Source organism: Hippopotamus amphibius, chromosome 2, assembly GCF_030028045.1.
Source record: "Hippopotamus amphibius kiboko isolate mHipAmp2 chromosome 2, mHipAmp2.hap2, whole genome shotgun sequence".
Taxonomy (NCBI): domain Eukaryota; kingdom Metazoa; phylum Chordata; class Mammalia; order Artiodactyla; family Hippopotamidae; genus Hippopotamus; species Hippopotamus amphibius.
Window position 1 is genome coordinate 10,828,764 of NC_080187.1, and position 20,040 is coordinate 10,848,803.

The window sequence follows — 20,040 nt, forward strand, 5'->3', positions numbered from 1 at the left end:
ATAAGTCTCATAATGCTTATCAAACACCAAGGAAATAGATTTGTCTTTCTAGAAGTCATAAAGTTCAGAATCAACTTTGTGGGTAACATAGGCTCAGTTTACCGCACCTTTCTACCTGACATCCTAGTGCCTATGAGTGAACACACTGCTTTCACTTTGTTTTTCTCATATGAATAGCTGTCATTTAGGAGGAGGAAAAGGTAAATTCTTAAGTCATGGTCTGTTTATTTATTTATTTATTGGCTGCGTTGGGTCTTCGTTGCCGCTCATGGGCTTTCTCTAGTTGCGGCGAGTGGTATGCAGGCTTCTCGTTGCGATGGCTTCTCTGGTTGCAGAGCACGGGCTCTAGGCACTCAGGTTTCAGTAGTTGTAGCACGCAGGCTCAATAGTTATGGCTTGTGGGCTCTAGAGTGCAGGCTCAGTAGTTGTGGCGCACGGGCTTGGTTGCTCCGAGGCATGTGGGATCTTCCTGGACCAGACCTTGAACCTGTGTCCCCTGCATTGGCAGGTGGATTCTTAACCACTGCGCCACCAGCGAAGTCCCGATAGTCCTTTCTTAGAAGCATTTTTGAACACTAGGAAGGATGTTGACATGACCCGTAATCTTTCAGATAGGATTACGCATAGAATAAGCCAGATAATTGAGAATTCAGTTTATTGAATGTTCTCTGCTCCAGGCCCAGTTCTAGGCACCAGGGGTACACAAATAAATAGATCTAGGTTCTGCCCTCATTTATTAACAGTCTGTTGGAAAATATTTCCTTGTCTGGAATTATTTCAAAATACACTTTTTTAAACCTCTAATTTAGCACATAGTACCTAAATTTATTCTCTTTTTCTGTATTTAGTGGCAATTGAAAATACTCATGCCCATTTTCTAGGAAAGGCACTTAGTAGTCTTATGAAGATTATTATTGGATTATTCTTTCTGGGCCAAGTGATTCTGACTCATTTAACATTTCTGCATAAACTCTCTAGCTAGATATTGTGCTTTATAGACCTCTCCATTCCATTGGAATGAACAGATATTGAATCATAATTTTTTATATATCAGTATAGAATGGGGGTTACCTAAAAAAATCATTTTTCTTTTAAAAATTGTACTTAGCTTATGTGGCCAATATTTTCAGTAGTCCCCGTGTTATTTTTGTGAAGGTAGTTGTAGTTTTGGTCTTTCTCATTAAAGAAACACATAAAGATCTGACATTATAATAACGAATGGGCAGAAACAAAAGTTTGTCATCTGGTCTGAATCATTCTTGGGGTTCAAATGAACATGTCAGTCCTACCAAGTGATAGGAGACCTTAAGACTGAAATGGGTTGTACACCTGTTGTTGGTAAGTTGGTTATGGTTGTTGATACTACAAATTCCATGGCTTCTGATTGGGAGGGAATAGTATCTCGTGACTTTTGTGCATTAGGTGGAGAACTGTAGGGTTTTCTTTGTGATGCATCTTTGGAATTTAGAGGCTCCAGCGTCTGCGTTACCCTCCAAATTCCTGATAGGGAAGGCCTGCTCATACTTGCTCATTTTGGACCAGGAAATACCATTGTTGCTGATTTCCTGTTTTGCTTGGCAGTGGTTGTAGACAGCAAGTTTGGGACAACATGTGGAATGTATTGAAACTGGATGAGGAAAGACCAACTTTGTCCAATTAATATGGCCTTTTTTTTTTTAACCTACCTTTTTTTGTGGTACAGCAGATGGGTAGCCATGCTTAGAATATGGGCAGCTGTTCACACTCTGGCTGCCTTCCTATGATTCCTGAGCTTCCTGAGCTTCCTGGAGTCCAATGTTACGGCACAGGTTCAGGCTAAGTTCATTTCTACAAGAAGCATCTCTGTACCCTGCCTATTAGCATAAGCTAGGGACAAGGGCAGTCAAAGGTCAAGAGAAGTTCAAAATAGCATAACCTTTCTGTGCTTCTGTTTCCAAATAACCCGTCTGCCCTGCTCCCCGAGTTTTTTCCTAAGCCATCATGGTTACCGTGTAGTTGTAAAACTCAAGAGAACAAGGACTGACTTGATACAAGGGAGGTTAGAGAATAGAAGTCATTGTTGCTTAAAACAGGAGAAATAATTGATTTATGTTTGGGGGCCAATTAGGCTATAAAACAGGAACAGTAAAGGGACCTATGACTTCAGGACAGCTACTTGCTCTGATTTCTGTCCCACAGACAAGGGGCTCCCCAATAAAGGCTGTCAGCTATCTAGGCTAAATTATTAATTCCTTTCATGCCTCTCAGGGATTGTAAACAGCACAAAATACAGGAAAACAATTGATACTGTTCAGTTATTGGCCAGATAGAGGGTCAAAGGGTAAATAGTTGGATTAGCAACAGCTGTTCTTCCTCCCTAGTCAGATTTTTGTCCCTTATTCTATTTCAGCAAAGTCATTCCTGTGTTTTTGGCCTCTAAATAGTTAAACCCATTTCTCTTCTTGTAAAATAATCCTACAAATAATTAGAGAATAAACATTGACCAAAATTGAAAATAATCATATTTTAATTCAGTTTCTGAAGTTGAAGATGAGCATTCTTTTTGGTATGTGCTGATTATGTTGTTTGGTGTTCTAAGGGTATTATCCCAAGGAAAGTAACTACTTGAAGTTTAGATAGATTAGAAGCTTTTTAGCTGTTTATACCAACTGCTTGAGGATTTTTGTGCAGCTTGATTAAAAGAAGAAAAATTGCCTTTGTTTAAACTAATGGTAGGATAATGCATGTTCATTGTAGAAAACACTAAAAGAAAAATATAAACAGCCCTAATCCCACCACCTGAAAATAACCATTGTTTCTTATTTGAGAATATGTCCTTCCAGTTTGTGTCTGAGCTTATTTTTCACATGGTTAGAAATCATATATACAATTTCGTATCCTGTTTATTGCTCCCCCACTTAGCATTCATTACATTGGGAACATTGTCCCAAGTCATGAAACATTTTTCATAAACATTTTTAATGGCAAGATAATATTTTATTGTAAGTGAATAACTTTACCATGGTTTATTTAATCATTTTCCTATTGTTGGGCATTTAGGTTGTTTACAGTTTTTCCTACATTATAAATAATGCCACAGTGAACATAGTTTTATATCAATTTTTTGTCTGCATTTCAAGTGAGGCCTTTAGCTTTTTATATAAGCCAAAACTCTTCTGAATTAAGAGCATGGACTCTGGCTCAAGATTGCTTGAGTTCAACTTGGCTTCAGTATTTACTAGCTCTGTAATCTTGGCTAAGTTATTTAACCTCTCTGTGCCTCAGTATTCTCATCTGTTAAATGGGGACAGTAAAGAGAAGTACTCCTACTTTACAAGGCTGTTTTGGAGATTTAAATGAAGTAATATATGCATTTGGAACAATGCTTGGCAAATGGTAAACACTATTAAGTGTAGGCTGTTCTAGGCTATGTAGCATAATGTTGAAATTCTCAGTTTCTCTGTACTAATGGCTTTTGTAACCACTTTATTCAATTAAACTAGCCTGTGCTTCTTAATGACACAAAGATAAATCATTCCAGATGTTAGCAGGTGTAAGTTACTGCTTCAAGTAAATAGTTCCCTCAAAGGAGCAGAGCTCATGTACTGCTGGCCAAGACTGTTCTTTACCATCTGGTTAACTGTTAGGGTGTTTTGGGCCCCTTCCTCCAACCAGCAGCAGGTAATCCAAATGACCATCTGCCACCTCATTTATTTAACTTCTTAGAAAGCTAAAGAAGTTAACCCTCTGCTTATATAAAATAAGTACTCAGATCATGCACTTTCTCTCTGGTCAGTAGCAAGGTCATATAGAGAGCATGCTGAGGAAGAAATTTGTATAATTAAAAACCTTCCATTAGCATTTAAAAAAGACTGCATACTTGGGATTCTTGCTGACTCAGACGTGTGTGTGTGTGTGTGTGTGTGTGTGTGTGTGTGTGTGTGTGTGTGTGTGTGTGTGTGTGTGTGTGTGTGTGTGTGTGTGTGTATTTCGCCCCATCCACTGATTAAACACCTGGTTAAATGAGCATTTTAGAAGAAACTTGAAAGTTAAATTAATCTTTGCCCTCTCTTGCCATACTGATAGATGCCCACCAGGCAGAGATCCATGAGTGATGTGGGAAAACAGGCAATTTAAGAAACAGCTTCAGAATAAGACAGGCTAATACCACTAGTTTGCTCTGGCTTTGCATTCAAGTGTTTTGGGATTCCAAGGAGACTTTTTGTGGATCCTTCAAGCTGTAAAAGAGAAGTGTGCATCTCAGCTAGAGTACCCATAGGTTCATTCCAAAATTCCAACATTCTGTACCATGTCCTATGGGTATGTTCCTAGTTGTCAAACTATATATCACAATTTTTGATCTCAGAAAACAGTTCATATAAGCCCAAGTGTGGTCTGCAGATAATGAGCTTAAGGCTGGGTGTTAGACATAAAAGGAAATTAACATTTATTGGGTATTCCTTATGTGCTAGGTACTTTGAACATATTCAGTGGGAGTGAGAAGGGTTGGTTATAGCATATAAAATTATCTAAATTTAAGTTTGACTTCATAATACCTAGTCCATTGTTTCCTTCCTTCTTCCTTCTCTTTTTCCCTTTGATGTGTGTGGCAAGCTAGGACCCAGTTCCTGGCTTCAGGGGACTCAGGTTTAGTCAGGAATAACTGACACAAAACTTGATGATATGTGGCTCTTACTACATCATCATCATCATCATCATAATAATAATAATAATAATAATAATAATGGCTAATATTTATTACACACTAAATGTGCATTTTTCGTTAAGCATTCATAAAACCTGTTTGAAAAGATACCATTCCTCTCTTACAGATGAGAGTGCTGAGGCCTGGAGAGGTTAAATGACTCACCCCAAAGTACACAGTGGAAAAATATCTGAGACTTCAGAGCTGCTCTTTTAATGAGTCTTCTATCCTGTTTCTCGCTCTCTTGACTGTGACAAGTCTCAGATGCTAATGGAAGAGCTTAAGGCAGTATAATGATTTATAACATATAACGGGGGCTTTTGTGTACAGAATAAAGACTATTTTCTAAGTGTCATTTGAGCTCTTTTGAGTATATGAATTATTTTGGATGTAAAGTGGAGTAATTCACTGTGGAATAGTTCCCAAAGAGATTTCTTCTGAGGTTCAGTTTCAGGATTATTCCACTATTTATTATCAAACAGGTTCTTACCTGAAACAAATGAAGATAAGTTCACAAATCTCCCTTGGTTTATGTCACCTTTATGTCACCTTTCCTTCACAACATTCTGTTTGTGATATTGGTATTTCACATTCATAACAGTTCGAAGAGCCTTGCTTTCAAAGCTTCAGTTGAGTCTGCTAGATCACGGCAAGATCATGTCTTCTGAATGTGGCCTTTTGCTGGGGAGGGGAGTTCCTTTCTGATAAGAATTCTTTTGAACAGGGTGGGGGTGGGATGAGATCCAGAGTTTAGGCTGAGCTCTCATCCCCTTGACCTCTGCCCCTATTTCAGAGTTTATACTGACTTGGTCGGGACTCCCTATGGAGCCAAGAGTTCAGGATTTGTTTACAATTGATGAAAAGATAGTTGCATTCAAAGGCTGTTGTTGGGTCCTTGGATAGTCATGGATCTCTGCCATTATCTGTGGTGGGTTCAGGGAATGCTTGGACATCTGGGTCTGGAGATTTGTAATGGATGACTAAGAAGGAATGAGAATAAACTCTGAAATTAGATAGGTTGCTGAAATTATTTCTATGGGAGCAGTATTGCAGTAGTATTTTGAGAGCAGAGAAAGATTCCTATAAATCTGTGCTTTATTTCATTTTTAAAAAGCTGAAAATGGTTGTTTAAATTCAATATATGATAACAAAGGAGATGTGTGAAAATTCTCTTCCTTTTCTGATGTCTCACCAAAGAAAAAATTTGCTGTGTTAGGCAAATGTATCAAACCCTTTATTATTAAGGCACCCTCTTCAGAGTTATACGTAGTTTTACAAATTGGGGTTTTCTCTAAAAATCTTGTGGTTCTCTAAGAATGTTGAGGAGAGTATAGTGGTTCAGTCCCAAATATCTTCATAAGCCTTGTGTGGACATACAGGTCAATAAGCTAAGACTACTCTCAGCTTCTGTACCTGAAGTTACACATCTTTTTAAATTTTATTATTGTTACTTTTTGGTCCAGTATTTGTTGTAGATGTGAATCTGAAAGAAAAGATAAGCATCTTTCTTTGAAGGGTGCTGACAGTATGAACCAAAATTGAATAGGTACATCCTCTGTTGGTAAGCATAAGAAAGGATAATTGGATGAATAATAAGATTCAGAGTGAAAATAGTGTTACATCGTTTTCACCTTAGCACAAAATTCCATGTGCTGAATGTAGTCTGGCCTATATATGTATTTTGTTTGACTAATTGGATGTTTAAATAAAAGCATGTTAGTTGTAAACATTTAAAACCTGCAAGAGTAGACTTCCCTGGTGGCACAGTGGTTAAGAATCCACCTGCCTTTTGGCCAACCCATTTCTTAGTTAAACTGTGAAGTGAAGATTACTAACAGTTTTGTCTACCTTTCTGGGTGGCTGTGAGGATTAAATAAAATGTTAGTGAAAGTACTAAAAAAAAAAAAAAAGAATCCACCTGCCAATGCAGGGGACATGAGTTCAATCCCTGGTCAGGGAAGATTCCACGTGCCCCAGGGCAACTAAGCCCGTGCGCCACAACTACTGAGCGTTTGCTCTAGAGCTCGTGAGACACAGCTACTGAAGCCCGTGTGCCTAGAGCCTGTGCTCTGCAACAAGAGAAGCCACTGCACTGAGAAGCCCGTGCACCGCAATGAAGACTAGTTCCCACTCACCACAACTAGAGAAAGCCTGTGCACAGCACCGAAGATAGAATGCAGCCAATACGTAAGTAAATAAATAAACAAACAAAAAAACCTGCAAGAGTTTTATAAAAATTTGGATTTCTGGCCTTTGTGATAAATTGGATGATCCAACACTGGGCCTGGATTTCCACTGATACGTGGCATCTGTTGGCTGGAACAGAGTAGTGGCTGCCCTCTTTAAATGAGCATGCACGTTCAGGTTTGTCACAAACCCACATGGCTTCCTTCATCCACTTATGTTTCCTTCCAGTCTTCTGTAGGCATTTGAGTTTGCAATTCCTATGGTAAAAAATGATAATTGTCAGTGCAGGTGAAGGCGTGGTAAAATGGGAGGTCATGAGTATAAAAATATCTGTCAGCACTAAAAATGTTCAGGTTTATTCTTGCAGATTTAGCAGCTTAAATTTTTAAATTTAAATTTGCAGATTTAGCAGTTAGTACATCGGGGTATTTATGCTTTAAGAAATGACAAGTGTGCAAGATAAATATTCATAGATGTTCTTTTTAGCATTTATAATAGCAAAAAAAAGAGAAATAGCTCAAAAGTTTAATAGGGGACTAGTTAAATGGATTGTAGTTATCTACATAAGGGAATACTATAGAATCATTAAGGAGAAGGTACATTGTAGTCTGGAAGAAGATACACTGAACTGTTAACAGTGATATCTTTGGGCAGATGATATCACAGAGTAACTATTTCTGTGTTGTTTTTTTAAAAATTAATTTATTTATTGGCTGCATTGTAGCTTATGGGATCTTAGTTCCCGGACCAGGGACTTAACCCAAGCCTCTGGCAGAGGAGCTCAGAGTCCTAACTACTGGACCACCAGGGAATTCCCTTAATTTTTTTAGCGAGGCACTTATATTAAGAAATGAGATAGATATATATATTTTTTAATCTCTGGCTCTCATTTCAGCTTCCAAGTTTCCAAGGCTATTCTGCCAAATTGAGCCACCCAGGCTACAGCTTCCCATTTAGAGCATAGATTTTACATTCAGAAATCTCTTATCTTGAAATTGCTCTAAGGAATGGGAATTGGTATCCTCAAGTATCAGGAACCATCTTGAAGCCAAAGAACAGAGTAAAAGCTTAGAGCAGCATTTTCAGGCTTCTACTTGCAGCCCTGCCTCCATTCACTAATCAGGATATCAGAGTTGGCCTCCTTTTTACCCTGTCCAAGAATGTAGGGAGCCTTAATTTAAGGAAGCTTCTCATAAGAATTGTACTGTCTTGGCAGTTGCAGGTCATGCTGCTGAAAAAACATGAGTTTTGCATCTTGGCTTTTGCCAGTCCATGCTAAGTGACCATAGACAACCTGTGAAGATCAGTTTCTTCATCCATAAAACAGCAATAATCCCTGTTAGGGGTTGTTTTTAAAAATAAGTTAGATAATATATGTGAATTGCCCAGTATTTAGCTGCTGTAGCTGTTCCTGCATGTTTCTTTGTTGCTGAAATATATGAAAAAGGGTTTCTAACTTTTTGGGCTAATATTTAGTGAGCATTTACTGTATACTAATGGTTTTAAAACATTGTCTCCTTTATTCTTTCAACTCTATGAAGTTGTTCTCAACTCTTGTTCTCCCTGTTTTACAGATTAGGAAACTGACAGTTTAACCTTTGGCCAAGGCCACACAGCTGTTAAGTGGCAGAGCTGTGAAGCCTGTGTGATTCCAAAGCCGATGTACTTTTTTTATCTTTTTAAAATAGTGGTATGATTTACATACAGTGAAACACACACAGATATTAAGCGTAAGGTTCAAGCAGTTTTCACAAATGCACGTACCCTTGTAATTCATGTTTCATCAAGATACAGAACACTGCCATTGCCTTCAGAAAATTCCCTTATGCTTTTTCTCACTTGATCCCACTCTTCTGCCCCAAGAAGAAGAAACTTCTGATTTCTGTTATGATAGATTAGTTTGCCGTTTTGATATGTCTTATAGATGGAATCATACATGTGCTTTTCTGTGTCTCGTGTTTTTCAGCGTAATGATTGAGACTCATCCATGTCGTTGCAAATGTTAGTAATTCATTTCTTTTTATTGCTGAGTAGTATTCCATTGACTATATCATAGTTGATCTATTCACCTGTTGATACCTGGGCTGTTTCTAGTTTTGCTATTATGATAAAGCAGCTATGAAAATTCTTGTACAAGGTTTTGTGGATATATTTTTATTTCTCTTAAACATATCTAGGAATTGTCTGATGTATGTTAAACTTTTTAGGAAATTGTGGTTTTCCAAATTGTTTGGAAATACAATTCCAGTAGTATGAGTTCTAATAGTTCCACATCCTTGCAAGTGTTTCATGTTGTCAACTTTTAAATTTTCGTTATTCTAGTGAGCAGGTAGTGGGACTGATGTGGTTTTAATTTGCATTTCCCTGATGACTATATTGATCATTTTTTCACACCCTATTATTGGCCATTCATATTTTGTCTTTTAGAAGTGTCCATTCAAAGTCTTTTGATAATTAAAATCATGTTCTTTGTCTTTTTATTGAGTTGTGGGTATTTATTTTGATACACGTCCTTCATCATATATATATGTTGTGAATATTTTCTCCCAGTCTGTGGCTTTCTCTTCTACTTTATTAACATGATTTTTGATTAGCAGAAGTTTTACATTTTTATGAAGTTCTATTTATTAATGTTTTCTTTTATGATTACTTCCTTTTGTATCCCCCCTAAGAAATCTTGGGCTAACTTGAGGTTGCAAAGGTATTATTCTGTGTTTTCTGCTAGAAACTTTAGCTTTATTCAAGTTAATTTTTTTTTTTTTTGGCGTAAGATAGGAGCTGTTTTATATGACTATTTGTTTCAGCAATATTTGTTGACAAGACTTTCCTCATGGAATTTTTGATGCACTTGCTGAAAAATAATTTGATCTTTATATATATGATCTACTTGTAGACTCTATTTTTTTCCATTAACCTGTTTTTGTCTTCACTAATACCACAATGTTTTGAGTACTATAGTTGTATAGTAAATCTTGAAATCAGATGGTATTTGTCCTCCAACTCCATTTTTCCTTTTCAAAGTTGTTTTAGCTGTTTTGGCTATTTTAGGGTTTTGTTTGATTTTAATTTCCTTATACACTTTAGAATCAGCTCATCAGGAAAATTTTTTTATTTTAATCAATGACGGTGTTTTTTTAAAATTAATTAATTTATTTATTGGCTCTGTTGGGTCTTCGTTACTGCACATGGGCTTTCTCTAGTTGTGGCGAGAGGGGGCTACTCTTTGCTGTGGTGTGCAAGTTCCTCATGTTGCATCATGGCTTCTCTTGTGGAACACGTGCTCTAGGCATGTGGGCTTCAGTAGTTACTGCACATGGGCTCAATAGTTGTGGCTCACCGGCTCTAAAGCACAGGCTCAATAGTTGTGGCACATGGGCTTAGTTGTTCTGAGGTATGTGGGATCTTCCTGGGGCAGCAATCAAACCTGTGTCCCCGCGCTGGCAGGCAGATTCTTAACCACTGCGCCACCCAGGAAGCCCAGAAAAAAATTTTTTTTAACGAAAAAGCCTACTGAGAATTTGATTGGATTTCATTGATCTTATCAATTTGGGGAGAGTTGTTATTTTAGAATTGAGTCTTCTAACCTGTGAATTCAGTATACTTTCCCGCTTATTCAGAACTTCTTTATTTTTTCTCAGTGATGTTTTTAAAAGATTAGTGTTGAGATTTTATACATCTTTCTTTAAACTTATCCTTAAGTATTATTTGTCTTTTAGTAAATGGTGGTATTTTAAAATTTTAGTTTCCAGTTGTTTGTTGCTAGATATATAGAGATGCAGTTGATTTTTGTATATTGAGATTGTATCATACAACATTGTTAAATTTGTTTACTGGTTCTAGTAACTTTTAAAAATAAATCCTTTGGGACTTTTTATGTGTACAACTATGAATAAAGACAATTTTACTTCTTCCTTTTTGATGTTTGTAACTTTTATTTTTCTTACCTTATGGCATTGGCTACGATTTGCAGTCCAATAGTAGATGAAAATGTTGAGGGTGACATTCTTGTCTTGTTTTTGATCTTAGAGGGAAAGAGTTCAATAGTTCACTTTCAGGTATGATGTTAGCTATAGTTTTTTTCTTATTTTTTTAAAGTTGTGAAATATACAGACCAAAACATTTATTATCTTAACCATTTTTTTAAGTGTACAGTTTAGTGCCATTAAGTACTATACTCGTATTATTATGCAACCATCACTGCCATCCATCCACAGAACTCTTTTTATCTTGCAGAATTGAACCTGTAACTATTAACAGTATTTTCCCATTCTCCAAACTCTGGCACCCACCATTCTACTTTCTGTCCCTATGAATTTGGCTAATCTAGGTATCTCATATAAATGGATCATACAGTATTTGTCCTTTTGTGCCTGACTTCTTTCACTTAGCATGCTGTTTTCAAGGTTGATCCATGTTGTAGCATGTCAAAATTTCCTTCCTTTTTAAGACTAATATTTCATTGTTTGTTATATACCACATTTTGTGTATCCGTACATCTATTGATGAATACTTGGGTTGCTTATAACTTGTAGCTGTTGTGAGTGTTGTGAATAATGCTCCTATGAATTTTGAGTGTGCAAATAGCTCTTCAGGTGCCTGTTTTCAGTTCTTCTGGGTATATAGCTAGAACTGGAATTGCTGGATCATATGGTAATTCTATTTCTAATTTTTTGAGGAACCACCATACTGGTGTCCACAGTGGCTGTACCATTTTACATTCCCATGTAACAGTGCACAAGGGTTCTATTTTCTGTGTTTTTGATAGTATCACACACACCTTAATGGGTGTGAGGTAGTATCTCATTGTGGTTTTGATTTGTATTTCCCTAATGATTAATGCTGTTGAACATATTTTCACGTGCTTGTTGGCCACTTGTAAATCATCTTTGGAGACATACCTATTTAAATCTTTTGTCCATCTTTTAATCATGTTTTTTTGGTTGTTTTTTGTTTTTTTAGTCCTAAGAGTTCTTTATATATTATGGATATTGCCCCTTATCAGATATGATATGCAACTATTTTCTCCCAATTTATGGATTGCCTTTTCACTGTTGATTGTGTCCTTTCATATACAGATGATTTAAATTTTGATGTAGTACAGTTTACTTATTTTTTCTTTTGTTGTCTGTGCCTTTGGTGTCATAGGCAAGAAATCGTTGCCAAATCCATTGCCAGGAAGCTTTTCTCCTTTGTTTTCCTCTAAAAGTTTTATGTCTTACATTTAGGTCTTTGTTTTATTTAGAGTTATTTTTTGTATAATATGGTATAAGATAATGTTCACATTCATTCTTTTGCATGTGGATATTCACTTTTGCCACCACTATTTGTTGAAAAGATTGTCCTTTCCTCATTGAATGGTCTTGGCAACTTTGTTGAAAGTCATTGACCGTATATGTGAGGGCTTATTTCAGGGCTTTCTATATTCTATTTCTTTTATCTATATGTCTGTCTTTATGCCACATTGTTTTGATTACAGTAGCTCTGAGTAAGTTTTGAAATAAGGAAGCTATACATTTTTTGTAGATGCCCTTTATCAGCTTGAGGAAGTTCCCTTGTATTCCTAGTCGCTAAGAGTTTTTATCACAAATGGTGTCAAATTTTTCTAATACTACTTCTGCATCTATTTATATATTTAGACTGTTCAATTGGTGAATTACACTGATTGATTTTTGAAAATTGAGCCAGGCTTGCAATACTGAAGTAAGCCTCATATGGTCATTATGTATTATCATTTTTATATATTGCTGAATTCAAGTTGGTAATATTTTGTTGTGAATTTTTGTGATTATGTTCAAAAGAGTGAAAGCCTATATCCTTAACATATTTTTTAATCTTTATTTAACTCGTTATTTTGGACACATTCGCTTTTATTTGTGTGAATTTGTATTAGTTTTTTGTGTAGTCTGAAACCAACAAACTAGTTTTGTAAATAGGTTTTGACACTCTCCTTCTGCTTCAAATTTGAAGTCTCCATCTAGTGGTCTCTTCTGGAAGCACAGTGGTGTGAACCTGTGATAATATGTTGGCATTTATTCTCATTTAGTCCAGTAGGTGGCATCAGGCCCTAACTGAAGAGCCACGAGCAAAGACTGACTGAAAAATGGAAAACAATGCTTGTAAAACTCATAGTTAAACAGAACAGAAAACCAAGATTTTCTGAAAAGTAATACGGTTAGCCCTCAAAATCTGAGAGAAGGAATGAGCCTTCAGCTCATTCTAAGAGCATGTATGGAAACTAATGAATATTATATGGGAATCCATTCTGCTGCCTTCCTTCCGTTGCCTCTCAAACTTCAAAATCTTGGCTTATTCAGTGGCTATCCAGTTGCTTTTTTTTGGGGGGGGGGGTACTGGGGGATGAAGGGGAAAGGTGATAGAGCAGACCGTTAATGCAAAGGGATTTGAGTTTGGGGAGTCGGGGCAAGAAGGATATGCTCTTACATCCAAGAGCTGACAGTCTACTTCCAGGGAGACCTCAAGAAGAGGCATTAATAGCTCCCTGCTGTCCCTTGGGTCTGAGACTTGTTTCCCTGGGTGTGAAGAAAAGAGTTTTTATGAATGTTATAGTTGAAGGCGTGGGTTTCCCTTATAAAAATGGAAATTGGGAGAACAGAAATTTTTTTGGACAAGGATTTGTTTAAGATAGTAGTGAAGGAAGAAGGTCATTTAAGGGGGTGTAAGATTCTAAGACGCCATGGGTAGAATGATCAGGCTGTGAAAATTAAAAGATGATGGGTGGGGTGAGTTTCTAATGCTCCCTGAAGTAGTTAAGAAAAGAAAAGGTTTAGGAGGACAACTAATCTGGAAGCATTGTGCCCTGGCAGGCAGCATGTTGCAGCTTGCTTGATTATGGCAATGATGCCAACTTTTTTGACCTCAGTGACTTGCGTAGGTTATGAATACAGCTGACTTAGGCAGGACCCCATTATCTGCTTAACCTTCCTATTCCTACTTTCCAGTTGAAAATAATTCATTGGCAATGGGCTATTACGTACAAATAAATTTAGAGGGAGGATGATAAATGTGCATTAGCAATTGGGGTATGGTTCATACTTGAAACATGACATATACGTGTCAAAGTCTAATTACAGTACTAGAAAATTTTAAAATAAGGGTACTGTTGATGTACTATCACAAACAGCATATATCAAACTGATTTGAAAACAATAATGCTGAGTGAGCCGTAATGAAGAGTAAAAAGCAAGAATAACAGTAATTGAAAACTACCACTGATTCCCTCAGCAGTGATAATGAAGTTCAGAGAACGACAAGATTTTGAAGTGATTTTATGTGTGTGTTTGTAGTAGGATCTTTGCAACTTTGCCGCCCATTTTGTGGCAGCCAGACTTATTAGTAGAATGCTGGAGTCTCGTTACTTTTAGTTTATAAACACTAAATTTTATTGACAGCCTATTAACAAGTTACTTGTAACTTTTATTTGTAAGTAGAAATGAACTGAACATCAGTCACTCATAAGATGAATGAAAGTTGGATTAACATACCACAAGGTTGCTTTAAATTCATAGCTTGAGAATCATGGGGCTAAAGGATTGGGAAGGAGGAGAAGAAGGTAGAAAAGAGCCACAAGCGAGCTAGAAGAAGGCTCAGTGCAACACAGTGGGCCTTTGGAGCTAGATGTGAAATAGAGAAAATGTGTGTCTTCTGTGACTTTAAGCAAAATCTCACCATTGTGTGTGTGTGAGTGTGTGTCTTCACTATGTATGTGTAGATGTTTATGATAATGGCTCTACTACTGTTGATAGGATTACTAACTTGTGATCAGTCCTACTGACAGAATTAATTTGTTACGTGAGTCTAACAACAAATGATTCTTCTAGGAATTGTTTTTCCTTATGTTGAATGGAGTAGACCTTTGTAATTGAGAAGGAAGTAAAATTTTTTATGTAATGATTTTGTGCCAGGAGTTTTGTTGATTTTTTTGTTGTCTGCATTATTTAGCATCTCAGTTGTCCAGGAATTTTTCAGCATAATTAAGATGCAATAAAAACCAAGTCCTAAAAATCATTTTCATCAAAATGATCTTGTGAAATTTAGTTTCTGTCTCTGTCCCTTTGTTTCTCTGTCTCTCTTTCTCTGTGTGAGAGGTTTTGTTAGACAAAAACTTAAAATTAAAATGCCTTAGTCTAGTCACCCTTTCCTAATAGTCATGATAATTTTGGCCCTTAATTATCTTTCACCAAAAATATATTACATTCTCTTAAGTTTTATAAGTTAAGTCTGACCAGTTAGTTTCAACCTTGGACCTTTGTTTTCTGTTTTGAAATACCTTGGGTAAAAATATGACTAAGCAGACAAACCTCAAAAGCAACATTGGTAAATTAGTGGAAATGATCCTACAAATGCAGATGAAAGATAACAGGGTAATTTGAAAAGCTTCAGAATTACAGTGGGACTAGAAACAAGATTGGAAGAAATAGATGTTGGTTGGGGGTTGATATGGCTGCTCATGTTAGTGATGTAGTGCTGTCATGTGAAAAGAATGCTGCTCAGCAGGAATTACTCTTGATATACTTGGTGCCATTTAGATCCTAAATATTAATGATTTTTACCTATTGTTCAGTATGTACAAATTTAAAGAAGGTATTATAGAGAAGAGCTACCTTTAGTGGGGCTTGCCATGTGTCAGATGCTGTGCTAAGCACTTTATTCTCAATTTATATAATCCCCATCACAACCTTATGTAGTAAGTGGTAGTTCCCAGATGAGAAGCTAAGGCTAAAAGGTTAAGACCACACTATCTTTCATTGCCCTGTTCACCATAGCCAAAGAAAACTTTAGGGCTTCCCTGGTAGCACAGCGGTTAAGAGTTCACCTGCCAATGCAGGGGTCATGGGTTTGAGCCCTGGTCCAGGAAGATACCACATGCCAGGGAGCAATAAGCCCGTGTGCCACAACTTCTGAACCTGTGCTCTAGAGCCCGTGAGCCACAACTAATAAGCCCATGTGCTGCAACTACTGAAGCCCACGCGCCTAGAGCCCGTTCTCCACAACAAGAGAAGCCACTGCTCTGAGAAGCCAGCGCACTGCAATGAAGAGTAGCCCCCATTTGCCGCAGCTAGTGAAAGCCCACGTGCAGCAACGAAGACCCAACACAGCCAATAAATAAAAATAAAATAAATAGAAAAAAAAAACTTTAGAGCTTAGAGAATATGATCTAGTCTTAGGGGTTTGTAAGGAAACTTGGTAGTGTCAGAACAACATGAGTTGAACACAAGGAGCTGTGTTATGGCGAAGTAGCACATTAAAGTGTGTGAACAATATAGACTGGTAGCAAGGGAGGAGAACCAGAGGTGTTGACTGGAGCAGTTAAATTGTAATAAAGACACTCTCCTTAAGCTAGTTTAAAATGGGGACTGTGATGGAAAATACAGGGTTTCTCTTGGGGCCCAAGGAGGGAGTATTCAATTGGATTTCATGAAGGAGCAAGACCAGGATTTCTTTCCCATCTCTCTGTGGAGAGACTGTGTTTAGAGGCTTGTCTCTGCTCCTCTGATGCTTCTGTTTTGTATTTCTCTTCTCGTTCAGACTTTGCTTCTGTGTCCATGATGGAAAATGGCTGCCCCTATCTGCCTTGCCTTGTCATGTCTGTCTTTTTTTTTTTTTATTTTTTTTTTATTTTTATTATTTTTTTTTTTTGGGGGGGTACACCAGGTTCAATCAACTGTTTTTATACACATATCCCCATATTGTCATGTCTTTCTAATACCCATGCTCAACACACATTAACTAAAGCATTTGTGTTCAAATCTTAAATACTCAGGAAAGAGGATAAAGCCAGCTTGATGTCCAGATATCCATTTACCTGGGGCTATGGCCACTTACTATTCACTAGAAGCTGCAGATGCATTCTAAGGAGAATATTAATAGAGCAGATAAATTTCTGATATGATAGCTTTAGTCCGGAAACAGGTAGCATGGAGATTGTAGAAACTCATTAAGTGGTATTTGGGGGACAGTCCAAGAGGTAGGGCAAATTCAGAGGCGTGGTTGGTTAGGAATTATTTGCTAGTCCTGGGGTGGCAGAGGATGGGAATCTGGCAACTGCAGTGAGAATCCAGGCATTAGGTGATGCTTGAAGTTTGGCAAGTAGAAAAGATACTTTCAAACCACCCAGTTATTGGCTGGGAGTATAAGTGTGCTGATGGGCTTAATTGCAGTGGCCAGGGCTGATTGTAACCCTCAGTGTATCTCATTGCATAACACCTGTTTGAGTACCTACCTAGTGACAAGATCTGAGGCTGTCCAGGTACTCTTTTCCTAACTGTGATTGGCACTGGGACTGGTCCAGGTATTCTTGTCCTAACCACGATTGGCTCTGGCTTCTATGTACACATAGAAGGTACTAGTGATTCCAACAGTTAGGGCTTTTGGTAGTGGGAACTGAGGATAAATCTTTGATACTCAAGTTTTTGTATTATTGCCTTTGGGATCTGAAAATCATGCCAATTTTCCAGAGTGACTTTATTCCTCTGCCTTCCTCAGGAAGTTTTCCCTTCTAAGTGTATTTTGGGATTGAGTTGTATTTGAGCAGTTTGTTATAGCACTTGGGTCTAATTCCAGGAAAATAGACTTGATTTCAGACTAGCTGTTTGGCTTCATCAGGATTAGGATTTTATCACTTATGAGGTTTGTAAAAACATACCTGAGGTGGAGATTCATTTATGGCATGAGTGAATGAGAAGGTCAACAAATCCTGTCCTCAGAAAGCAACTGTAAAGCTGAATAAAACTATCAGCAACAACCACAGGCTTATAACAAATTGAGAAGTAATCAACGAACTTACCATAGCTCATGTTTATTGAATACTCCATGCAGAGTATACATTCTTTCCAAGTACACATGGAACAGTCTCTAAGAGTATTCTGGGGCATAAAATAAGTATAATAAAATAAAGGTTAAGAAGCCCCACATGATATCTGAGTAGACAGGAAAAGTATTTGACAAAATTCAGTACCCATTTATGATAAAAATCTCCCAACAAACTAGGAATAGTAGGCAGTTTCCACAACTTGACCAAGGACATCTATGAAGAGCCTAAAGCTAACATAATACTTAATTGGTGAAATATAAATGCCTTTCCCCTAAGATTGAGAATAAGGTAGACAAAAATGTACCTTTACTACTTCATTTAGGCATTTACTGGAGGTTCTAGCTAGTGCAGTAAGGTGGGGGTTAGGGAGGAAGACATCTAAATTGGAAAGGATTAAAACTGTTTTTATTTATAGATGACCTAATCCTATATATAATACTGAATAATTCACAAAAGACCCCCAAAACATATAGAACTAACTGAGTTTAGCAAGGTCACAGGATACCAGATCAATATAGAAAAATCAGTTGTATTTTTATAACTAGCAATAATCCAAAAATGAAAGTGAGAAAACAGTTCCATTCACGAATCCATCAAAAGAATAAAATACTTTTAACAAAAGAAGTGTAAAATTTGTACACTAAAAACTAAAATATTCCTGAGAGAAGTTTAAAAAGACCTGAATAAATAGAATGTGGCTCTGACGGACTGTCTAGGCTGGTGACACTTACATACAGAAAAATGCCTGCATTCAGCCCCAGGTTATAGATTAATAACCTCAGCTAGATATCTTGCAGATATGTGCTTTTGGTTGCCAAGTAGGTGAGAGTTTGGGGAGTGATGGAATCTTATCTACTTTCCTAGGGACAATCCATGGAGTAGTACCTTCAAAGACCAGGAGGCACTGCGCTGTACTGTGTGTGCTGTTTGCAGCACATTTTTCACTGCCTTCTCTCTGAGGCCTCACAACAATCCTGTGAAGATTAGGAGAGGTATACTTAGTCTCTCTTTCATGGAGCAGTAAGGCTTAAGAGATGACTCACTTGTCCAAGAACACGTAACCATGCCAAAGTTGGAATTAAATTCAGATTATCTAACTCCATGCTATCCCAAACCATTAATTTCTTTTTTACTCTACTGTCTTTCCTCAGCTATTTATAGTCATCCCTCAGTATCCACAGGGAATTGATTCTAGGAGCCTCCATGGACACCAGAATCCGAGAATACTCAAGTCCCTTACATAAAATGGTGCAGGTATGGTTGGTCGTGTGCATCTTGGATATGGAGGACCCACTGTACTGAGAAGAGAAGAGAAAGGGGTGTGTGATTTTGATTGATTGCATGTATTCTTCAGCAGATTTAGATTTAACTTTTAGAAAAGACAAATACATCATCTTTCGACATAATCTCCTTGCTTTTCAATACACTTTGTCCATCTGTCAACAAGCGTTCTTATTCCCTCATTAAAAAATGTTTTAGGCTGAGCCGCGAGCCACGAATGCACCGCTGTCTTTACTTCTTCATCAGAAGTGAATCATCGTCCTTATAGGGCTGCTTTCAAGGGACCACACAGGTGAAAGTCCAGTGGAGCAAGATCAGGACTTTAGGGAGGATGCTTAACACCTCAGAACGAAGTTTTTGTAGAGTGTCAACAGTGTGGGCAGAAGTGTGTGGACGTGCATTGTCATGCAAGATCACAACACCCTTGGATAGCAGTCTTCTGAGTTTAATCCGCAGTTTAGGCTTCAGCTCTTCAATAAGCATCTCACTGTAACGAGCGTTGTTGATTGTTGAACCTTTTTCCTGATAATGTTCCAATACTGGCCCTTGAGAATCCCAGAAAACTGCAAGCATCAGTTTTCCAGTTGATGGTTGACTTTTGAACTTTTTCTTGGTTGGCGATTGAGGATGTTTCCATTCCCATACTCTGCTGTTTACTCTCAGGCTTGTAGTGATGAATCCATGTCTCGTCACCAGTAATGATTCTCTTTAAGAAACTTTCACCTTTCTTAGAGTATTGGTCCAAATTTTGTTTGCAAATATTCAAATGCTTCTGTTTATGCTCTTCCATGAGTTGTTTCAGTACCCATCTCGCACAGACTTTTCAGAACCTAAGTCTGTCTTGGATTACTCCGTTTTGAAATGTTAAAGCATCCTCCTTATAGTCCTGATCTTGCTTCATCAGACTTTCACCTGTTTGGTCCCCTGAAAGCAGCTCTACGAGGACGAAGATTCACTTCTGATGAAGAAGTGAAGATAGTGGTGCATTTGTGGCTCACACCTCAGCCTAAAACATTTTTTAATGAGGGAATAAGAACGCTTGTTGACAGATGGACAA

The 20,040-nt window shown here is 37.5% G+C and overlaps 1 protein-coding gene across 5 annotated transcripts in view; it reads left to right on the forward strand.

Annotated features, from left to right (window-relative positions):
* The window catches only part of NR6A1 (nuclear receptor subfamily 6 group A member 1), a 211,928-nt gene that overhangs the window by 34,749 nt on the left and 157,139 nt on the right, over window positions 1-20,040 (forward strand). The gene's annotated exons all lie outside the window — the stretch shown is intronic.